The sequence below is a fragment of the Rhea americana genome, unplaced genomic scaffold (genome assembly GCF_003343005.1).
Source record: "Rhea americana isolate MKP2758 unplaced genomic scaffold, rheAme1 scaffold_26, whole genome shotgun sequence".
Lineage (NCBI taxonomy): Eukaryota > Metazoa > Chordata > Aves > Rheiformes > Rheidae > Rhea > Rhea americana.
Genome location: NW_028186379.1, coordinates 1,352,867 through 1,375,739, shown reverse-complemented (window position 1 = coordinate 1,375,739; position 22,873 = coordinate 1,352,867). Strand labels below are relative to the sequence as shown.

At 38.5% G+C, this 22,873-nt stretch overlaps 1 protein-coding gene across 3 annotated transcripts in view; it reads left to right on the top strand.

Annotated features, from left to right (window-relative positions):
* KCNIP4 (potassium voltage-gated channel interacting protein 4) overlaps positions 1-22,873 on the top strand; it is a 204,670-nt gene that overhangs the window by 93,253 nt on the left and 88,544 nt on the right. The window contains exon 1 of one of the 3 annotated variants that reach the window (XM_085307496.1): positions 10,777-10,881. The exons of the other annotated variants lie outside the window; for them this stretch is intronic. The gene's annotated coding sequence lies outside the window, so the exon portion shown is untranslated. Of the gene's footprint in view, positions 1-10,776; positions 10,882-22,873 lie in introns of those variants that run through there. 3 annotated transcript variants of the gene reach the window in all.

The window sequence follows — 22,873 nt, the reverse complement described above, 5'->3', positions numbered from 1 at the left end:
ATGCAAAAGATAGCCAGACTAGTTTGTCCCATCCGTAAGGATCTGTTCACATCTAGGTAAAAAGGCAGGATCTCCCTATCATGCTTGATGCCTGAATGCTACAGTTCTGGTAAAGAGAGTATTCTGTTTCACCACCACAGAAGCTTTAATTCTCTTTTTGGTTTGTGTTGCTGCTAAAACAGGCCACCCTGCAGCAAACGTGTGCTCAGCCACTCGGGGTTTCCTATGCTAAAGCTCTCCGTGCTCTTTGCCCTATCTCCCCATTAGCACTTTTTAGTCATCATCGTTGCCTTTTTGTCTTGTTGGACTTTTCCATTCTTTTCACCATTCTTTATATTATTCACTCTTCTTTCTGCTGGTTTGCAGTTATAAGAGAGCAGCAGAGAACCCTTGCTTGTTGAATGCATGCCAAGACAGTCTAATCGGACCAAGAAATAGGAGAAAATCATTGACAGAAGTTTTTGAAAATGCATGCATTCTTTTACTGAATAAGTGAATAACATGAAGCAGAATTCATCTCCCATACAGAAGGATTCCCCAGATCATTATACATTGTCACTGAATGAAAATCCGTTCAGGGCAACATTTGCTGTTAGCTCTTCACTGACTTTTTTTCTCTGATCTTGGTATATGTATTGTAGTTAACCTACCAGTGTCTGGGTTTCCTCAGGTACATTTAATGATGTATAATAGCAGTTTCTATTTAAAGATTGACTTTTCTTATGTGTTAAAATTCAAGCACTTGCGTAGAAATTTTTTAAAACTTATTGGTTCATAGGCAAGGCTTTTCCAAATACTCTTGTATGTATTGTGGTTTGGATGGGAAGAAACTACTGCATGTGCTCAAACCGTTCAACTATTTTGGAGTTTTTCTCCACTAAACTACACTAAAAGAGTTTTATGGTTCTTAAGTTATTAATACTGTTAAGAAGCTTCTTTGCAGCTCAGAACTTCCCATACTCTGCTAAATGGAAGCTTCAATTCAACTAATAGAGCAGCAAGTATTCCTTAACCTCTACTGCAGTTGCAAGCAATTAAAAATCAAACCTCATAGCAGGGAAGGAGCAGGACAGCTGTTGTGTTCTCTTAGCTTGAGACTCAGAGCAGGTATCGCATATCTGTTTTGGTATGCTAGAAAGTGTAATTTATTAGGAAGAAGAATACACTTTAATTCATTAACAGAATTTACCAGCTGGCTAAAAACCACGTGATATAAACATAACGCCTCCCTATAGCTGGAGTCCAACTGGGAAACTTTAAGGAATATCATTCAAAGGTAAAAGTTCTATAAACATGTCCTGTATACATAAGCCAAGAAAGCAAATAAGACTTTATYGTAAAGCACGATAAGAATATGAAACCACACCAAATTGTGATGTTTGCTATGCATGCGTGTGGGCTCTCGACCTTGTTGAATCCCACGCAGCGGGGGGTGCTGCTATTACCTGCTTGGGTAATACTTTTCTTCATGTATATGCGGTAGTACRGTAAGTCTTGACTTTGTCTTGCAAAATCTGTGGGCTGGCCATGTTAGCTAAAGCCTGGTCAGGATTTGTTTATGTGCTTACCTGGTTGCACATCACCAGAATTGGGCTCTTGTCCTCTTTCTGAGCACACGTGGGATTACTGATCTGCAACCGCACGACTCTTGTCTGCAAAGCATCTTGAGGACAAAGGCCGATTTCCTTCCCCCCCCCTTTCCACTCTTTTCCCTCCTTGTCTTCTTCCCCCCTCTTTTCTTCCCCTTTTCCGCTTCTTTTTTTTTTTTATTTATTTTCTTCTGGCTTAACAATCTCTGGAAGCTCATGCAGCATCAGACAAGCACGAAAGCCAGTGCAAGGGAAGGGACGACTTGCTAGGGACTGTGGGACGGGGCAACAAACTGTCAGACCTGCTCAGGCTGCCGGGCACCAGCAGCCTAATTGCTCTCCAGGGTATCAGACAGTTGCTGGAGTGAAAGGCAATGTGTGTTACTGTCGCTAGTAACGACGATTTCCAAGACTAAGTTTGGAAATGTTCCTAAAACAAACAGTAGCAGTGTRAGAATGGGCTGAAATTGGGGCACAGGCTTAGGGTGCCTCGACTGCAGTGGGGGGGGGGGGAAGGAGGGATTGGGTTTTATTTGCTTTTGAGTAATAAATGAGACAAAATGCTAATRGTATTTCAGTGTGATGACCATATTGATGAAATACTAAGTGTGTGGTACAATATCATTGTTTGATCTTGCTCATGACTAATTGAGCTCCACCTAAAAACTTAGTGAGTAAATTATTTCTATGTAACTGTGTTGCCTACTTGGAGTGAGTTCGGAGAAGAGTAGCATTAGTGGGAAGCTAGGGAGATTACTGCTGAGAAGATGAGAGAGATGAAAATGCAAATACTGGTCCGCAGGTGATTAGTGGGGGAAGTGACTCCTGAGGTATTCGAGGTAGTAACAGCAACAAACAAATTCTGGGCCTTAAAAATGGCTGAAAATGGCTCTACAGTCCCCTCTTTGCCAGCTCTGGACCATGCTTTGAAACCGTTGATTTAACGTGGAGGAGGATACGCAGGTGCCCGCTTTGTGGGGTAGAGGCATGGCCTGTTGCACGTGAAAATGAACGTCTCAGCCCCCGCAAATCTGCCGCGAGTAATGCGGTACCCGCCGCTCAGCGCCGTGASCACGGAGGGTGTCGAGGCTGGGACGAGCCCTGCGAAGCCAGGACGCGCGGAAGGAGCTCGTCCCTGCCGTGGTATTTAACACAGCCAAAAGCGGTTTTGTTGGAGGTGCCGGATGGTGTGTTTCTGCCTTCTTGCTGCATCTGCATGCCAGAAGAAAAGCTCCGTAGGCAAAGCAGTGCCTCCTCGGGGTGGGGAGCACCAGCCCTTCCCGACACCTCAGTGCGAGCAAGACATTGGGAGTTCGTCTCCTCCTGCAAGGGCTGGAAGAGTGCCAGAACAGCAAAACTGCTGGAACAGACGTAGCCTCTCRTTTTTTGCTGCAAATATCCTCAAATATCACTGTAGCCGTAAACTGTGATGGAGCTGTAAGTCGAGGTGGGTTGCATCAGGAACTGAGAAACTTCATCAAGTTACGCTGCATCTTCCAACCCTCTCTCAACTAATGACTTTTTTCCGCCTCTCTCTCTCTTTTGAAAGAATTAGCATGCAGTTCACAAAACCCATAGACTTCGCGAGGAGCTGCGCCCGTTCTGAGCCCGACGGTGCCCAGTGCTGTACCGTTAGTGCTCTGCCTCGCTTACGCTGTGGGTGCGAGGGGTGGCCGTGAGCACTTTTAGAAGCCCCTGAGATTTGTGATTGTAACAAACAATAGTTCACAAACAAATGATGAGGAGTAATTCTGAATGTTGGATTATTGTGAATGGTTATGTTACAGGTGTGTAGCCAAATCGGCGCATTTGTTAAATTTATTCCAAGTTTTATTATATATAGTTAAGGGACAGAATCCTGACTGCAGGGTTTTTATGCAGCAGCTCTATAATAAGCGTTAATTCGTCCTAGCTCATCTTTACGGGACAGATACACTTGTCTTTTAACAAGTATGTCAAATGTAGAAATATGTCAGCCACTTTAGACTCCATTTGTAACAATTTCCTGTTGCTATGGAAATACAACATTTTGCCTTTTTAAAAGCCAAAATGAAAAATTTATTGTATATTTATTGTGCCTGTGATATTTTAAATGAGAGAAAGAYAGGTATATCACAAGAGGAGTGTTGCAGGGCAGTGATGTTCTTAAGATTGTGTTTAATAATATTTTTTTCTTCAGTTTAGTTGCCAACCCTATACATTGAATCATAGGGAGCCAGCCACACTCGTTTTGAAATAAATGTGTTGCACAGGATACTTTCAGGATTTAAAGATAATAGATGCTTGGTTCTGAAGCTGCAGTGGTGAAAATTCTTGTTAATTACTAGAATGTTAGTTTTTACAATTAACATACGTAGTTCATTGGTTTTCTCATTCATCCTGGCAGTAAACACCTGTCTGTTCCTGTAGAAACTCATTTGAGGTCATTTAACAGCTGCACAGTCTGCAAAAAAAATGTAGCTTTTTAGATGTATTGAGAAGAATCAATGAATATATTCATTATTTGCTGAACAGAAATGACTGAATATGGAGTTGAGAAATTTGCTACTTTGCCCCATCATTTCTGCCAGCCTGCTCTGTAGGCCTCCCAACAGCTCCTGATTAGGGAATTAAAATGGTTGATAATGATGTCGTCTGCCTCCAATGCATATTTACAAAAATAGGAGTGAGAGAAGAAAATCAGTGGATCAGACACCGCTTTTACTGTGTTCTCTCTCAATGCGAAAAGACGGAAGAAGGTCATACAGAAAAAAGTTAAAATTCTGCTCTAAGGAGGAAAAGCATGTCTTAAGTGCAATGTGACCAAGTAGTTAGAAGAAGGTGGGTCAAGGATATTTGCTCAGATAACACCTCAGGAGAAGGGGTGAGAATTGCAGGTGTACAGGTGAGTCATGCCTCAGGCTTGAGCTATCTTAAAAATACTGCCTGTRCTCCCGTTCAGGTAGTTCAGTGGTTAGGGAAGCAAGAACTATCTAATTCTAGAGCCAATCTGCAACAAGCTATGGGGTAAGTTTTCTTTCTCTAATTCTCTGCTGGGTAGTTTAACCCAGTCTGAGCTTCATACTAATACAGCTATGTTACAGCTAATAAAGTAGTTCAGTCCTGCTGGCTTCACATAGTTACATTACACTGTGGTTCTCCATAGACATGCATTTATGCTCACAAACCTGGTAGTGGCAATTTCTCCTGCTGCAAGATCAAGAATGATTTAATATAAAAGGAAAAACAGGACAGTAGGCTGAAGACACAGTCATATAATTTAGAGATAATTTAGTTTGCCAAGCAAGCCAGTGGGCTTTGCAGTAAAACAAATCAGAATTTGATTACTTACTACTACTAAATGTAATTTAACCTTGTTTAGGAAAGAAATAGCCTCTCTCTAATCCTTTGCTAAAGCTTTGAAAATGAAAATGTTTCTTTTACTGTTGGTGCCGCTCAGTTTAATTTACAATTCACTTGCACACTAGCTATTTTAAGTATAATTGTATAACGTGCTATGCTAATTAATTTTATAGAAAGAAAAATGAAACCACCTGTAGTTGCTATGTCACTGGAGGGTTTTGATTATGGTTGTCTTGTGAGATGCTTTTCAGCTCTTGTTTTTAGAGCAGTAATGGCAGCAGCCCTTTGATTTAGATCAAAGCAACAACAAAAGCTTCTAAGAGCAAGTGAGAGTCAGAAGGTGAAAACAAAGAAAAAATAGTAGTAAAATTCCATACCATAGCCTAGAATCTGACTAGCAGAATGAGGAAATCGACTTTAGACAGTTATAGTGKCAATAATGTTTCAGTGTAATTTACTTCAAAGGAAGAGACCAAGCCTTAAAAAACTTGGAAATCTCATTTTCTCCCTTGAATACAAACTAGTGAAATCTTATCTTGCTTGCATAGGGGTCCAAATTTTTCTCTTTCTCAGCCTATGTCCAGTTACAGCCATTGAAGATCTAGGGCGCTTAATGTAAATATTAAAGATGATATATTGAGTCTGATAAATTTTATCTGGGGTAATTACACTCTACTTAGCTGTTTATCTAGAGAAAGTTTTCCCATAATTTTGTTGGAGAAGTTATTTGGTAGTGCAATTATTGTGCTCTTTAGTGGCTGCAGCACTGTTGAGATGAACAAAGTGATCTCACATATTAGTCTCTTATTTTTTTTAAGGACTTTATGAAGATTACACGATATTCTGTGATTAGCTGTAACAGACCATGCAGGAGGTGTTGCTTTCAAAAACATGAATTCTGGTACTCTGAATAATTCTTGAAAGAGTTTGCATGATTTAAGTTAATTGCTTCTCCAGGTCCCCAAAATGTTTTCTACTGGGCAAAGTTTTCTTCTGCAGATCTAAGATATAAACTTCTCTGTGTAGAAAACTGTAGATTATTGCCTGTGAGCAGATTTCTTGCTGTCTGGTTAATAGGAGGATTAAGAGCCACACAACTTCCTTAAGAAACTCAGATCTGGTATCAACAAGAAATGGAAGATGAGGAGTTCAGCTGACCTGTGCGAAGGTGCCTTGTCTGTGTTTATCTGACAGCTACTTTCTCTGCTGACTGACTGACGTTTCCCTCTGGAAAAGAGAGTGCAGGAAGAAGGGCAGCTAATTAATACCTCCAAATTTTGTTTCTATTTCTAACACATCAGCAGTCTCCCTTTCCAGCTACRTTTGGGGAAAAAAATCAAATAGGTTCTGATGAACTATTACTGCTACCAATTAAGAGGGTTTTTTTTCCCCCTTAAATTAGTTATAACGCTGAGCAGATTTCATCGTTTAAGGAAAACAKAATTCAAGCTAGTTAATGAGTAATATATCCTCACCTTGAAAACTGTGTTCAGGTTTTGTCAGCCCCATTTTAAAATAGACAACAGCAAATTCAGAATGTGTGCACAAAAGAGCAATGAAAATGATTACAGGTGAGAAAAGATTTTTCTCTGAGGAAGGCCTGTTTTACATGCAGATGTTAAAATATACTGAAAAAATACTTAATATACATAAAATACTTAAATGTATTGGCATCAATTAGGCATTCCTATTTCTCCATTCTCATGTACTGAATCCGGAAAAAAAAATGAAAAGGGAAGACTAAGACTAAGCACTAAGATAAGAATTGTTATAAATAACAAATTTACGGTTTTAATGCCTTCTGAGTGCTAAGGTAAGAATTGATAATAATAAGTTTAAAGACATTAAAAGAAAATACAGATGTCCTAATTTTGCTATGTTAATTACAGTGGTAGGTTGTAGTTAAAAGGTAAAAGTTTACTGGAATTAAAATAGATTAATAATGTATATGAAAGATAGATAATACCAGATAATTTTGAAAGAACTGTATAATGACATAAAATTAAGGGAAACTTCATAACTAATACATTCATCACAGAATTATTAGTGAGCTATTTTTAGAATTTCAAAACAGTTTATTCTTAATTGCGCAATTCATAGCATCATATAACGTTCGTCTCAAGCATTTTTGTACTTCTTGTTATGTATTAAATKAAGGGGAATATCGTTTGTTCTGAAATGGCAGATCTTATCTGCTGTCAATTCTGACATTATTAAAATTCTGCATCTAAGATTTATAAGTAATTTGATTTTTTTTTTCTGAAGAAGTAGGGGAAGAATTTGCAAAGTGTAGGTATTCTGCAGGCACTCAGCAATCAGATTTAGAAATTACTTTGTACGTAATACTCTGACATATTTAATGTTCTTTATTTTATATTCATTGTATTCCATATGTAAATCATTCCATATAAAATGGTCAGAGGAGTCAATAATTAATCAGGATTGCTCATGGAAAAACTTTGTATCTGGACCCTAAAATGGGCTTGCTCTAGTAGAGCCTGCTACTCTGGCAGATCTACGCGATCCTGTGCAGAACTGCTTGAAGACTGGCGCTTCAGGGGAGAAAACGCCCCCGTGCCCCTGGCCGCGATCCTCTCCATCCTCGAGGAGTACGGCGAGGTTTGCCATGCCTCCGCAGAGGACTCGGCCTCGTGCTCCAGCACGCTCTCCCCGTGCTTTGTGACAGGGCAGAGCAGGCTGACGCTACGCGCGCGTGTATCGCTAATCTGGGAGCGCGCCGTACTGGAGCGTAGCTGCCGACACGATGCTGCTTTCCTGTGGTGTTACGGCCCGGGGAACCCACAGTCTGGGGGTGCCTGCATCCCAGGCAAACGAGACAGGTTCTGCTCTGAATCTCCCTTATTGAGAAGAATTCAAGGCCACTGGAGCACGCACTGGTTAGTTGTAATAGCTTCTAATAATGCTGCTAATTTTTTTCCCCCCGTACCACAAGAAAATTAAGGCAAAAGCGTTATTATTAAGGCTTATCACCACCAGGATGGACTGCAGTGTTCAAAATGAAAGCAGGAGTTTAAAGAAAAGAAGATGAGCCAGAACAGTATATGGATTTTATAAGCTGTCAGTCCCTGGTYTTATCATTTCAGGTGAAGGATGGTGTTTTCCTCAGGATCCTGGGGATGGCACTGATGAAATCCCCTCTTCTTTGAACAACTTTTTAAATTTGCTTATAGTGCCAACACAGGCACCCCATAAGGACATGTCACAGAAGTATTTTTTCTGAAATATTGCTCAAAATAGGAAGGGACACAYAGAAATTACACTAGACTATGAACTTAGGAAGTTATCAGGATATAAGAAGTTGTCTTTATATAAATGAATCTTAAAATCTCCTTTTTCAAGATTGATTTTATTTTCAAATGCTTTGAGACATTTTTTTTTAATTGAACTGCTCCCAGTTCTTTAAATGACACTCCAGTCTGAATCTATTGCATGATGTATTAAAGGAAGCATTTAATACACTGCTTCCTTTTTCTTTTCGTATAATTTAGTTTCTTATCTTTATTGCATTACTTTTCAGAACTGAGACTTAAGAGATTCACCAAGTCTGTCTAAGGTACCCCTAACTAAGAAAATATCAAATGCAAGTGGAGCTATGATGAAAAACAACAGGAAAAGTCTACCCCTTTATTTTTAAATAAGATATTCYTGGAAGTCAGTAATATTAATTAAATTGAATGTTCTCAGATAACTTTTTCCCTTAAAAAAATTCTATCAACCACCTGCAGAACAGGTGGAATTGGCCCCTAAAACTCTASTGATAATCTCCAATCTTTCCAAAAAAAAACAAAAAGAAAAAAAAAGAGAGAGAGAGAGAGATCCATGTCTCTCTCTGTTTACATGAGGACAGAAAATAAAAAACGTATTAGGGTAATGCTTGCTGGATGGCTTTCTGCATATGGGCTGGCACCTTCAGGGATCAAATAGAAGGACCTCTGCTCCCAAGAGCAGAGCAGAGGAAAAAGAACTGACATTCATTTTGAAAACACATTCATTTTAAAACATAAAGGTAATGATATACATGGAAGGTGCAGATCTAATATAGTGAATTTTGTCTGATTTATTTTTATTGTTCATTCCTCCTAGACAACTTTTAGCTCTATAGGTTAATAGGAAAAGGAACTGTCATTCATTTTGAGAGCACATATAAATAACAGAACTCATGACATTGTAATGTTAAATACCTGGAGGACTAAAAACAGAGAATATGGTGCTTATATATTATCTAAATAAAACCTAATATTAACTGAAGTACATGCATGATTTTCCAGTGAATAAAAATCTGCATCTTCTATAGAATGGTCTATAGGGAAAAATCTATAACTCTCATTTGTAATTGCATCTCAATATAGCTAGCCATTTAAGCAAAAACTAAAATAAAGCTGATAGTAAACTGAATATTAAAATTTTCTTCTTTYCCTGGTGGTCCTTAAACAGTAGATTGTTGATTTGTTTTTGTCCTAATCTAAATTTTAATGGCTTTTGGACCAAAAATAAAAGTTTCTGTGCTTCTCAGAAAGTTAGTAAAAAGTGTTTCTAATGGAAAGAGTTAAACCTAAAATTAGTGGTCAGCATCAGAATTGATTTATAAGATTGTTTWTAGTGTTAGATCTTACATTTTTCTTTAATAGTTAGTGTCTAAAATTAGTTTTTTGAGACTTCCCTTTAATCGTGTGTCTTATACCCCAGTGGACAGGATTTAGGGTTATTGGGATGGGCACAAGAATAAGCATTCAGGCCCAACCTGACAGTAATACAGGTGCTGCATAAGTCTGTTTTAGAGCCTGTTCTAGGATGTCCTCTCGCTCTTCGCGTTGGTAAACACAGGCCGGTTAATTTTATACCAGCCGTCCAGTAAGCCAGCCGGGATCACAAGCCTCCCCGCTTTTTCCCCTGGTGCGCAACCTGGGCAGGATCTTCCCAGTCGTTGTTGCAAACGTCTAATGSCCGTTCGCGTGAAGCAGAGTTTGGGGTTCAGCGCTGGCAGGCGCCTGTGCCCGGGCAGGGAAGTTCTCCCCGGGGTCTCGAGCAGTAGCCCGCTTTCCCCGGCCTCGGTGCAGGGGGCTTCTCCCTGGCAGYGGTGCGTGCTGCTAGCTGGAGGCACAGCTCCTGCCGATGTGGGTTTCTGTAATTTCATTCTCATTTCCACTCGAGAGTCTAATTAGATTCTGGCGACGCTTAAGGAAAGGAAGAGAGAGTGTTTCTCTAAACGTTATTTTGTCTAATGCAGAGGGCAGTAGCTTTCTGTGAGGCAGCATTTAGCATATGTGAAAACAGATGTCTTTGTAAACTGTCGTCTGCCAAACTTAACAAAAACTGTGCTAAAATGAGCTTGGGCAGGGCTGTGAGGCGAGACTGGCGAAGCCTGGCTCTGGGGGTGTCGGAGCGCTGGGCGCTGACAGCAGAGCTCCTTAGYGCAAGTTTCCAGGGAGCGTTTCTTCTCTGAACTGACACAGCAAAGTCTCCAGGTCTGAAACAGATGTTTTTCCAGCAGCTCTGAGGCAGCGTTACTTGCTGGGTACAATGTCATACCCAGGGGTTAGCGGTCGACCGCAGCCGGCTGAGAGGACTCGCTACTGATGAAGTGAAGTGCTTTGAGAAGCATGAAATGCAGGGCTTTTTTTTTTTTTTTTTTTTTTTCCTCCTCTCTCTCCCTGATGTTTTGTCTCAGCCAGTGTGGTTAGTGAATTACCACAGCTCAGCACGACGTGGCTTTGCACCAACTGCAACTTTCTTCAGAGCAAAATATTGGTGAAACCCTCTGATTTCCCTCTGATTGCAAGCTGGTGTGAAGCCTGGAATGATTTGCCTGCTGGAAGGATGTTGACTCTAGAGTGGGAGTCGGAGGGACTGCAAACAGTGGGTATTGTTGTGATTATATTTGCATCTCTGAAGCTGCTTCATTTGCTGGGACTGATTGATTTTTCAGAAGGTAAAGTGGTCACTCGCAGTTCGCGCTGTTTGTAGGGGTGGTAGCTGATCTGCTAGAGCAGCCTTAGCTAGCATCAGGGATAAAAGCTGCGAAATGAAAGGCTTGAAAAGTGAAAATAACGTTCAGGCTAAAGATCTTGGTTCGTTCCTGCTGCTTTTACATTGTTGTTGTCAAACAGAAGTAGACTCTAGCGTAACATTTGGGGGGTTTAAAGTGAATTGTCAAGTGTCTGTGAGTGGGTATTTATTAGAAAGAGTGAAAGCAGTGAACGTACGTGTATCTCTCACTGCCTCTGAAAGCTGTCCATTGCTAGCAAACTTAATACATTGAGTTTATCTTAGTGCAGTTCCCACTTACAGCACACTTTGCTCTTCTGATTTATGATGCAAGTAGAGATTTGTTTTGTATCACTATCTGCGTTTTAAACAACGTTTTCATGGATAAATGCAATGCACTGTTGCTACAGAGTAAGTAATACAGCTACAGTTCTGGACTTAGCCTGCTTGACACCTTTCAAAAAAGACATAGATGTCAGCATTAAATGTGGGTATTTAAAATATATATAATGAATATATGTTTTAAAATTCCTATTTGCTTGCTCAGACTCATGTCTGCTCTCTACTATATGGGTCATATCATTTCATCTAATCTCAAAGAGGGCTTCACGTTAATTTTAATGGCTTTTGTTGTATGTACAAATTGAGTKTTTTCATGTTGTATGAAATAGGCTATTTCAGTCCAGTTGTAAGCAAGATCTCATACAGTCAACTTTCTAAATTTCCTCCTGTGTAACATTGTAGTAAAGAAAGGCTGTTCACTCACTGAAGCACTGAAGCTCAGCAAAGACTCGGTTTTGTCAGTGTGCTTGTGCATGTGAACCCGAACCAGTCCTTTCYGCGAGGTAACTGCTTTCAGCCCGGATCGCCGAGCACTCCGCTTTTCTGAAACATTAACTTCTCGTAGTAGAATTGGRTCTTTGATGAATGTAGATTTGCATCATCACCTCGTAAACCTGTGCAACGTGCAGATAAAATGTGGAATTTTTAACACAGTACTTCYATAAAAGTTACTGAACTAGTGAAATAAATCGTCCGTAAAACCGTATGTTGTGTGAGAATGTGACATTTGCTGTGTTACTAATAATGCATTTGTTATGGAATTGTGAAATTACTTTTTGAGTTCTAAACAAATAAGTAATTTTTCCCTCATGACATTGTTCGCTTTTTGTTTCTTAATGCTGTGTCTGGATAGGCAGCATTTTAAAACCCATCTTACTAGATATGTGTCAGCTTCAGCTTCATAATACATAGTAACAGATAACTATGAAAAAAGATAAAATGCAATATTGGTCTTTCTGGAAGATATGCAGTTACCCTCCAATCTTAATTTCTTACAAAATTATATCGTAATTATTTTGTGAGAAAATGTTGTATATAATTTAAAACACATTAAATCATCCTTCAAAAAATCCCACTCCTAAGAATTGTACYAACTTTAATACAAGCAATAGGTTCAAAGTGATACATCAACTGAAGTATAACTTCTTTACGTTAATACGCTCATTAGCACCATGGTATTTCCATACAAAACAATGTAGTAATTTCACTGAAAACTACTTAGCCACACAAAAAAACAGTATCTAAATGTAAACAGATGAAACACTATGAAGTACAGTGGAAATCTGTAAAACATCTCTGGTGTGAATAGTTCTGGTGGCTGTGGAGATTTCTGATTCCCTTGGGGAATGATCCATGCTTAGGCATTGCCAATACAATTAGACAGGAATTCTGCCCAAATGATTACGGAATGCTTTGCAGGATATTCACACCTAATGGTCTGTTGTTCTGTTGAATTGAAGGGCAAGTTTGCTGTTGATTGGCAAGGAGAATCATGTTTGAGCAGCCAGGGTTGATCCTGAAACCCAGATGGGCAACGAGTCCTCCCCATCTTCCAAGAAGCAGAGCGTGAGCCCTACGTACAAAAAGGACACTGCGGCAAACCTGCTGGATCCGTAGTTGGGCTTTCTGAAGCCTCAACGTGTTTCTCTTACTGTTTCCTCTATATCAATTCGTTTTGAAAATGTCATTGATAGATAGGGCAGCGTGCTTTTTTGACGCTTGCCAGTAGCRGATTCAAATTACAACTAAAGGACAAATTCTTAGCTGGTAACTTGTTATAACTCCACTGATTTTAGTGGGGTTGACGATGTGTTAGGGCAGTTTCTAACAGTAGAGTGATTTGCCCAAGCCCAAACTAATAGTCAGTGGCAGAAATGGGAATAAAACTGAAGTGATTCAGCTCTCTAAAAAAGAATCACAAACTAAGTAAACTGAGTGTTTCCATTCTTCCTGTTTACTTTTTCTTTTTTCCCTCGGTTGTGGGCAAAGAGCTGCAGTTTTAATGCTCCTTAATCTATTTGTACTGTGAAACTGAAACAACTTGTTTATTGGTTGTTTTCATAGTCACTTATAGTGGGATATAAAATACCCTAAATCTTGTATTCCAGGCACTTTCAATATTATTTTTAAAAAGAACAAGAAACAYCTCAGGACACTAGTACGCTTGCAGAAAAAATTCTTCTTCACAACTACTGGAAATATTCTAGCCAGTGGACTTCTACTTCCCCATAGATAATCATCTCTGCTGGGAAAAAATCCTTTCAATTGAACAAACGAAAAGATGGGTTGTTCACTGTGCTATCATGGACAGCCATCTTCCTTCATTTTACATAGAAAAAGGACTTTGGTGAAGTCTCAACTGCTGTCCCTCTTCCACGGGAAAGTAGAAAAATCCAGGCAATTTGCTTGGTTGTGTTACAGTGTCCAGCATTTTGCAGGACAGGGAGCCTGATTAAACTTGTGTGCTGGTGTAGCAACTGTGTTTTTCTACTTCCTCCCCCTCCACTTTTCAATAAGCAGGAAAGAGTGGTCAGGTCAGGCAGAGCTCAGACTTCCTGGGAGCTGGCAAGCTGTTTCAGTTGTTAAGGACAGAACTGAATCAGTGTCTCTCTTACTAGAAGTGAGTGCGACCCTCCTTTTCCTGTCTTTCCATTACTTTGAAAATAGTTTGGCAATGATTGATATCTTCCCTCTAGCTTCCTTACCTGAAACTTTTGCTGCTGGACAGCTTGCCTCCAAAGATTTCATTTTGTTATTCAGCCAAGATCAGAACTGCAGCAACTGCAAGTTTTTACGTCCCACAAGACCAGAATGGTAAAGTAGCAGCACCAGACTTAGAGGGAATCCATCCATCAGAAACTTGCAGGGGACGAGACTGGCAAAATAAAGGATGTGCTATGCATTTTTGTATGCAGACTATTTGACATATAGTAGATATATGGGTGGGCTGTGTGAATTTGTGTGAGCAGGCTTGCATACATCAGGGAACTGATTTACACAGTTGGTCCGCTTCCTTCCTTATTTATTAATTATGTTTTGAGGTATAGCACTTCACATAGAACCATTTTTCCTTTGCTTGTGAATATAATTAGCCAACGAATGTTGCAATCTATTCTAAACCCTGCTATTCTCCCTCTTTTCTTTCCACTAATCTCCAGCAGTTTTCAGTGCTCATTATTATCTTTCAAATGTTTATCCAAATATATTTTTCATTTTTAATGTATGAATGCTCCATGAACTCAATCATTGGTTGGTAGGATCCATTGGTCATACTCTATATGTCTTTCTACTCAATGGGTCAGCAGGGCTGAGTAGAACCACTTGATCTTCAGTTTCTCTTACTGTGATGAAGAACTGAGAGTAGTTCATTTAGTTATCAGTAAACCTATTTGAGTATAAAGTCTGCTTTGGGAGTAAATGGAGTAAAAATGAGTGGTACAGGGAAAGACATATTGTTGACAAATAATACTTTTCTCAAAGAACCCCTCAAAAGCAAAGGAGATTTTATGAGCAGTATGTCTCTACATGAGGCTGGTAAAAATTGTGTAAGTCTGAACATTCTCCTACTGGTGCGCTAATGGCTGGGCCACAAGTCCAGCTTCCAGCCTCCTATGGTGCTTTCTCTCATAAATCACCTTTGTCAGCCAAGGATGCAATGTAGCATCATTCCATAGCAAACAGAAAGGTAAGAAACATACCAAACAGAAATACGTGTCCTCCTGCCTTTTCTCAATGGCTGCATGTAACACTAGTTATAGTCCTTCTTCCTGGTATCTGTAAGCTGTTCAGTTCACCCATAGTAAAATGTCCACTTTCTACTTTCGTTTTTTCTTCTCCAGAGATGTGTAGAATTATGAGAACTATTTTCTTCTGAGTAATTGCCTATCAAATGCCTCAAAAAAAATCCATTCATGGATGTTGCTATCTCATTGCCAAGTCACAGAATCAAAGTACATAGTAGTGTCATGTTTTCTGTGATGATCAGTGATGCCACCACACCAGAAATGACTACTAATAATTTCTTCAGCATCACATATATTAGCACCTGCACACATATTTATTTATTTATTTATTTATTTATTTATTTATTACTGATTGTGGCTAAATGAGAGGTATCAGGTTCGTATATTACCTTGCAAGAAGGGTAACTCTTTTGCGGGTTAACCACTGGATTGCTATTTTAGTGTTCTCCCAGCTGTCTTTGTAGATCTTGTAAGTAATGTCTGTACTCCTTATGATCAGAACCCATTTTCAATTGTCCAAGCTATTGATTGATTACTGATGATTATTTGCAATAGTATGTTTGTGTATGCTTGTGCTGGGTGCAAGACTGGCTGAAAACGAACAGAACTTCAGACCAACCGTCACACCTATCTCAGAGCTGTTGAGGATGTTCTATTTTCTCTTTGATGTCCCTCAAAAACTAGGCTATTCCAGTCTTGAGAACTTGTTGTTTTGGAAGTGTCCTCTTGACTAACATCATCATMATTTTATATAACAAAAGAATAATCCTAACACAGTTATTTTGAAACTGAGGGTTTTGTTTTGTTTTTACTTCAGTGCCTTTCCTACCTGGACCTAATGTGTAGAGATGTAAGATGTAATAGGATGTAGAGATCATACACAAGTAATGTACTTGATAGGCAAGAAGGAGAAAATTTATTCTTTTCATGAGAAAAATACCAAAATCATACTTCAGCCTAAACATTTGTTTTTATCAAGCTGTACATTAAATAGGAAAAATTACAAAAAGAAAAGTTTTAAGGAAAACCTTATTGTCTTATGGAGATCATTTCATGSACTGTTTCCCGTGGACTTTTTAGTAAAGTCTGTGTGACAATGACAACAATGACAGCACCAGTTTCCCAAGGCATTTCTTAAATCCAGACCTTCTGAATCACTGAGGAACAGGTCATTCTGCATACATACTCTGAAATCAGAGTTTAGATATTGGCTATACGTGGAAAAAGCTATTTAAGATCTTAAAAGCTATGAAGTATAGACTAGGAAGACACCTGTAAGGATAGCTTATGTAATCTTCACATGAAAGTTTCCAGAAGAATCAGACATTATCATTTTCTGAACTACTTAATGCTTTGCTAAACCTTTACTCTCTGGCTTAGGATCCTACAGCACATTTGTGTCCTATTTTTTGGCTACTTCGCTCTCCAAGAACACCTCCCCTAAGTTCTTAGGACCATTTGAACTTCTTGCTTCTTATTCTTGACAGCTTTTCTCCAAGAGAGCTTTCTTAGCACTGATCATTTTAGCCTGAAGGACTGGCTATTTGCAAGTAGTTAGGGCTCCTTAAATTAATTGCTGCAAATAGAAGTCCCCAAAACCGTTGCTGGCCCAAATAACATGTCATTTGAAAGGTAAGGAGGTATCTTCTCCCAGAGTATAGATACCAGCACCTGTRATATAGGTAAATAATAATTATATATGATACATCCAGCAAAGTCTGCATCTAACCAGTTTGGCTCACAAACCGTGGATACCAGAAGCTTCCTACAGAACGCCCTGCTTACAGATTCTMCTTCTGCATTCTGCAACTGCTTAAGTTTCAGATTGCTTTTAAAATGTAGTTTCATGTAAAGTCATTAATTTTAAGATGACAGAGACTTGCTATTTGCTAAAGTACACTCCTGAAAAATGGCCACACTTGGTTAGCTGGCTGTAAGTGAGTGAAAAGCATTGCTAATCACTAATGTATTTCTATGCCAAAGGGTCTCAAAGGCTTTATTGTTAGAATATTGTGTATGCAAAGTCATAATAATTGAAGAGACAATGTTTCTAAGCTAACGTGGCTAAAGTAATATTACAGAGCAACATTAAAAATGTGCAATGACAGAATGACTGAATAGGAAAAAAAAATCCCTGATATTGCATTGATGTAGAAATAATGTGGTCACCTCTGATCTCTTGACTTCTTAAATTATCTGTTCCATGTTTGACATAGTTTTCCACCAGAATTACTTGACCTTTGATAGTAATGAGAACACAGGAGCTGCTCAGTGAATTTCATAGTGATTTGTGCCTGGACTRTGTGCAGACCTATGTGAAACATCGAGATTTACAAAGTGGCTGAATCTGTTCCATGTAGTGAGAAAATAATAACATAATTTAAAGCTATTATGCTGTAATTTCATTCTAATATGGATTTTAGCTCATAATAAAAATTCTCATGTAATTATCTTTGATAAAAATTTCAAAAGCAGCCATAAAGCTGGCTCTGCAGTCTCCTCTGGACAGTTAGTGCTGTGTAACTGCTTTGTATTACTGGAACAGCATAAAGAACCACAGATCGGACTGTTCAATTTGTAGAAATGTTATATGCACTTCTGAAAGCTGTAGCCTGTGAATTTTCAGAACTACCGTAACTTTAGAGTTGGTGTGTGTATGTATGCATATATGCACAGTTCCTGAGAGAGAAATAATCTGAAACTAAGACTTTGTTTAACAGCTTTTAATACTAAAGTAACTTTTAATRGCTATGGTATCCCGTGGGGTCAACTATATAATGGGAAGTCTGGCAAGTTCTTAGATGATATAGGTACAAGAATATGACTTTCAATATTAAAAACAAAAGAAAATTTCAGTTACTAGTCAAATTATTATTTTTCTGTAAAATATGATACTACTGAAAAGCCTGTGTTTCCTTAGTAAAATGGAAGGCTGTTGGGCAGATTGGTTCTCCATTTTAGATTTGCTTTTAAATGAATGGATTCCATATGTGCATTTGCCTGATTTTTGGATGCTTACATAGGTAAACAGACCTTGAATATTTATGATAGGCATCTGTCCATATTTTAGATGCAATTAATTTTCAGCCTTCCATTACACACTTAAGAAAGAATATGCGATGTCATATGAAACAAATCATGGTTCAGCAGCAGGATTTTTAAGGTTAGACAGAATGATATTGACTGGTCTCCCGAAATGAGTCAAGATAAGATGAAGTGCAACAGTTCAGTGACTGATTGATAAGGCTCCCAAAGGTGATGTGTCCCTTGCAGATAAAACTGCCAGATTTGGAGAGGAGAGGGTGAAGTTAAAGGCAGGCTAAAAGGGGTGGTTGAGAAGTAGAGGGGGAAGATGGTCTATTTTTGTCAGTGATCTATTACCAAGATAATAAGTAGTGAGGCAAGGAAGGCCGCAAAAGAAAAAAAAATATCCCATCTGTCATAAGATATGAAAGCATGTACTCCTGTGTAAGGAAGCATGAGAGCAAATGAAGCATTCCGTGGTGGAAAAAAAAAGCATTTTATTGCCCTGTGATCTGATGGGAAACACCTTACTAGGTTGTGACTCTCAAGACGTCCACAGTGGCAGAAGGACTGGTTCAGCCTGACTAAACATGAAAAATGTTGCCATTATGTTTAACCTAGGTACTAGCAGTTTAATTTCTATCGTATTTTGTACTGTAAATTCTTTAGATTGATGCTTCTCTCAGTAAGGGATGGTGTTCTAGATTCTATGCATCATCRTGAAATTTTAGCTAAGCCGGATTGGTTAGGTCAGCATTTAATCTTGGAAAGTTACATTTCTGCAGCAGTAATCGGAATTCCTTCATCTGAGGTGGCAGCGAAAGAACGTGCAGCCTGATGGGAAAGGCCATTCGTTTGCCAGCGAGTCGACCTTTGGAGGAGAGGGAGAGCAGTGGCAGTGTTCGTGCCGATACAGCTGCTGCTGGATCTTTCACAGCAGCAGTGATTAGTATCCTGTGGCCATTGGATRGCTTGCATTCAGCCTCTCCCTACATCTCTTGTTTGTAAGGCACGTCATTATTTCTCTATCACATGGGTACCAAATATCTGTAATTGTCTAGGGTTAGGCAATTAGGAGAATCATGATGAGATAGTAAGAAAGCTGGGTTGGCATTTGGGAAACCTCCTAGCAGCTCCCTTTCTTTGTGGCCTTGGGCAATCCTCTAGACGATGGTGTAGAGTGTACTGCTTAACTCCAGGCTTGTTGTGAGGATAAGCGAATTAAAGGTTGCTTGAGATGCTATAGTATAGGAATACCAAGAGAAGCACATCAATAGATTTTTTTTTTTTTTTTAATCATGCTGTCAAAAGCGGGAGCCCATGTTTGAAACCTCTTYGTGGTGAGAGATAGAGTTACAAATAGCTTCAATTTGCTGAGATTATTTACTCGAAACAGGCACTCTGAATACAACCAGAAATACAATCAGGCATCAGTCAATATCCAAGACTCTCTTCACTGTAAACACTGTGTATTTGCTTGTTGAGAAGGCGGGTGGTATCACCTCAGATTCTAACAAAAAGCTGTTATAAAGTACAGTAAGATTTTTACTGTAAGATAGTCAGCATGCTCTGTTGTATTTCTGTGTACTTTCTTCAGCTGTAAATGCTTCATATTACATATTCTTTTCAGACATTTACAGACCTTGTTTGTTACAAGCAATGTATCCATATTTTAACTCTCTCTCTATATATGAATAGTCATTTATGAGATATATAGCATATATAGTATGTATATGGACATATGTAATTAATTATGTGGCAAATAATTCTGGAAAGTTTTCATTTTATAGTGTCATAAAAGCAATATATAGATCTGCAGTATTTGACAGACAGCAAATAAAAGTAAAAATTCTTTGCTGATTTTTATTTCCCTTGAACTATTTCAAAATGCAAGCCATGTTTCTTGAACTCTTTCATATGTGAAGTTTTCCAATACAACATATTTTTAATATGCATACACTTAATTTCAGCAAAAGATAATATGCTGTTATTAGAATCCCATATAAAATATGCATACTATGTTTTCCCAAATGAAGAAAATACAGTTCATTTTAATGTAAACTAGTTAAATAGTTTAAAAATAATAAAGGAAAAAAWTTTATAGCATGGCACCATGGATACTCTTCTTTGTTATATTCCTGTAATGACATATTACAAATAAATGTTTCTTTGCTAACTGCAATGAGTAATATTATTTAYATTGCTTGGAAAAAAAAATCTTGTTTCCAGTTATTTTTCCCTTCTCTGGGCATTTTTTCATCCTCATTACTGAAGTCACTAAATGGAACCTAATCAATTAACACATACTAATCATTTTGAGATTGGATTTAGCCCCTGATCCTTACATAAATCAGAAAATTATAAAGTTCTACTGGCAAACAAATCTAATGCATTGCACTGGGTAGCAGTCCAGCTGATTTCTTCACAGGCTATACATGTCCATCACTTTAGTGTCTCAGCAGGATATTGTGCACCAGGCAGCAGCATTCCAAATATAGCAATTAACACAAAAGTATAGTCTGGTTTTTATAAAAGTGGAGAATCTCAAAGTACTACCAATGAATGAATACTTCATTGTGTACCCATATATTATCATGAATTTTTACTTCTGGGTTTTTTTCCAAAGGAAGATAAGAGTGCTGAAAGTAGGGTTATTAACAGCTTTTATTTAGATCTTTTTTTATCTGTGCCACATTAAACCTGTATTTCATGAACGGATGCTTGAATAGAAAATGTCTGAAAGTCCTAATCAAGTAAAGCTCTTAGTACCAAATTCTTGCTTTTATGAATTTTACTATATTGTACAATTTTGTGGTATTTATGTAATCAGAGACTCTAATCACATCCTTTCTATTGGTTATTATTTATCAAATAAGAGAATTTTTACCCAGAGCATTTACAGTCCAAAAACTGTTTCTCTTTGCACCACTTCAGAAGTGGCCCATAAGCCAGCTGGAGAGTTAGACAGTAGCAAGCCTCCTCCTAATGCTCTGCTTCTGAGAAGGAGTAAATAGCAGCAGATCAACATGAATTGCACCTCATCTTCTCTTCACCCTGCATAATGTTGTAATAGGGGACAGCTGGTGGGAGGGCAAAAGAGGAGATCAAGTGCCTTGATTCTGTATGTAGAGAGGTGGTCAGAGGGGCTCCTGGAGGCTTCTTCCCCCCCGGGAAGGAGGTGGCAGGTGCTGTAAGGCAATGTGTCAGGGTGAAGGCACAAGGAGATGTTCTGCTTGCTGCATGGTGCACACCTGGCCCCATGGTGTTGCAACAGAGGCGTGTCTCAAATGAGATCTCAAAAGCATCACCAATCAATTCATTAAGGGAATTAAACACTTAAAGAACAGCAAAGGATGACTCACAGCAAGCCCTGTTTAGGGCATGATGGTATTAGCAGTCAATGTTAGAAAACTTTGGCAGCAAGGCTTGAAAAGAAGCAAGCGAGTAAACAAGACTGAAGTATAATTCCAAGGAACTTTTTAGGCTGGAGGCAAGCTTGTGTTGATTTTCTGTCTTCTGTTATAGGTGCATGTTTGAAYGCACAGACGCAGAACAAAGGCAGCTCTGAGGGAAAAGCACAAAACTAAATTGTTTGGGGTTTTCTACTGATGCCGTTTTCCCAAAGAAGTATCTTTATTCTGGTAAAGATGCTCTGATTTTTAGAACAGCTGAACTACAAAAATCATTGCAGATTTCAGGAGAAGCTTTTCTGAAAATCAGGCCACCTTGATTCAAATTTCTCGATGTTGATCTGTGTGACCCAGTCTAGTCACCTGAAAATGTAGTTTAAGCACTGATATTTCTTCACATAATATTTATACTCAGCAGTAAGCTTTGTTCTTTTGTTGATGGTTTTGGATTTTTTAAGTTGGGGTAAACAACCAATTTCTCCAGTGAGATGAATCGGAGCGGCTCTGTTGTACGCCCTGGTAGTTAATTTATCTAGGYTTTAGCAGATTGGTGAGGAGTGTTGTGGACTCAGATGGTCATGAAGCTGCCAGGAAAGTGCATTAAACTACYTCACGCTGAGAAAGCAGTTTTTATAGCTTTGTTTTTTGAATAATCCCTCTCATTTTTATTTCGATAAAAGCAGTCTTACCTTGCAGGTACACGTTATGTAGCACTAAGTGATTCACAGTGTGTTATTACTGTGCTACTTTGCAGCTGTGGYTGCAGACTTCTGAGGAACAAACGTATGTAAAAAAAAGCTTTATTATTTTAATCCTGTTAAATAGAATTCATTAATTAAAATGATTAAAATGATTAGGAGAGCCTAATTCTAAAAAATGAATGAAAAAAAATGTTGTCTCTACTTGGATATTTTAAAAGATAAGTAATATCATTCATATTTTCTATTGTTTTCAGTGTGGTCTAGCAAAATATTTCTCTCTGTTGTACCTTAGTTCATAAAGATTTTTTGAGAGGATTTTTGCTATGAGCTCTTCTGATTGATCATGAAACGGAAGGAGGAAAACTAGCTTGATAATTAGATTATTTTCCTTTAGCAGTTGTGGAGACTAAAGCTTAAARAGTAAACTTCTCACAAAACTGAAATTCAGGAATCTCAGGGGATGTGAACTAGAAGAATATGGTAAAGTTTCATTTGATTTAATCTTTTCTGATTGTATTACTTAATATYTACTTTAATATTTAATAAATGTTTTGCCTTTAAATAGAATTTTTCATTTAAGAATTTTTAAAAAATGCAAAAAAGTGCCAAAAAATAGTATTAACAGARATGAAAGGCATTCATTTTAAGTCTCTGGATTCCTTCAATATAAAATTAATCCTGCTGTCATCATAAGTAATGGCAATTTTCATGATTAG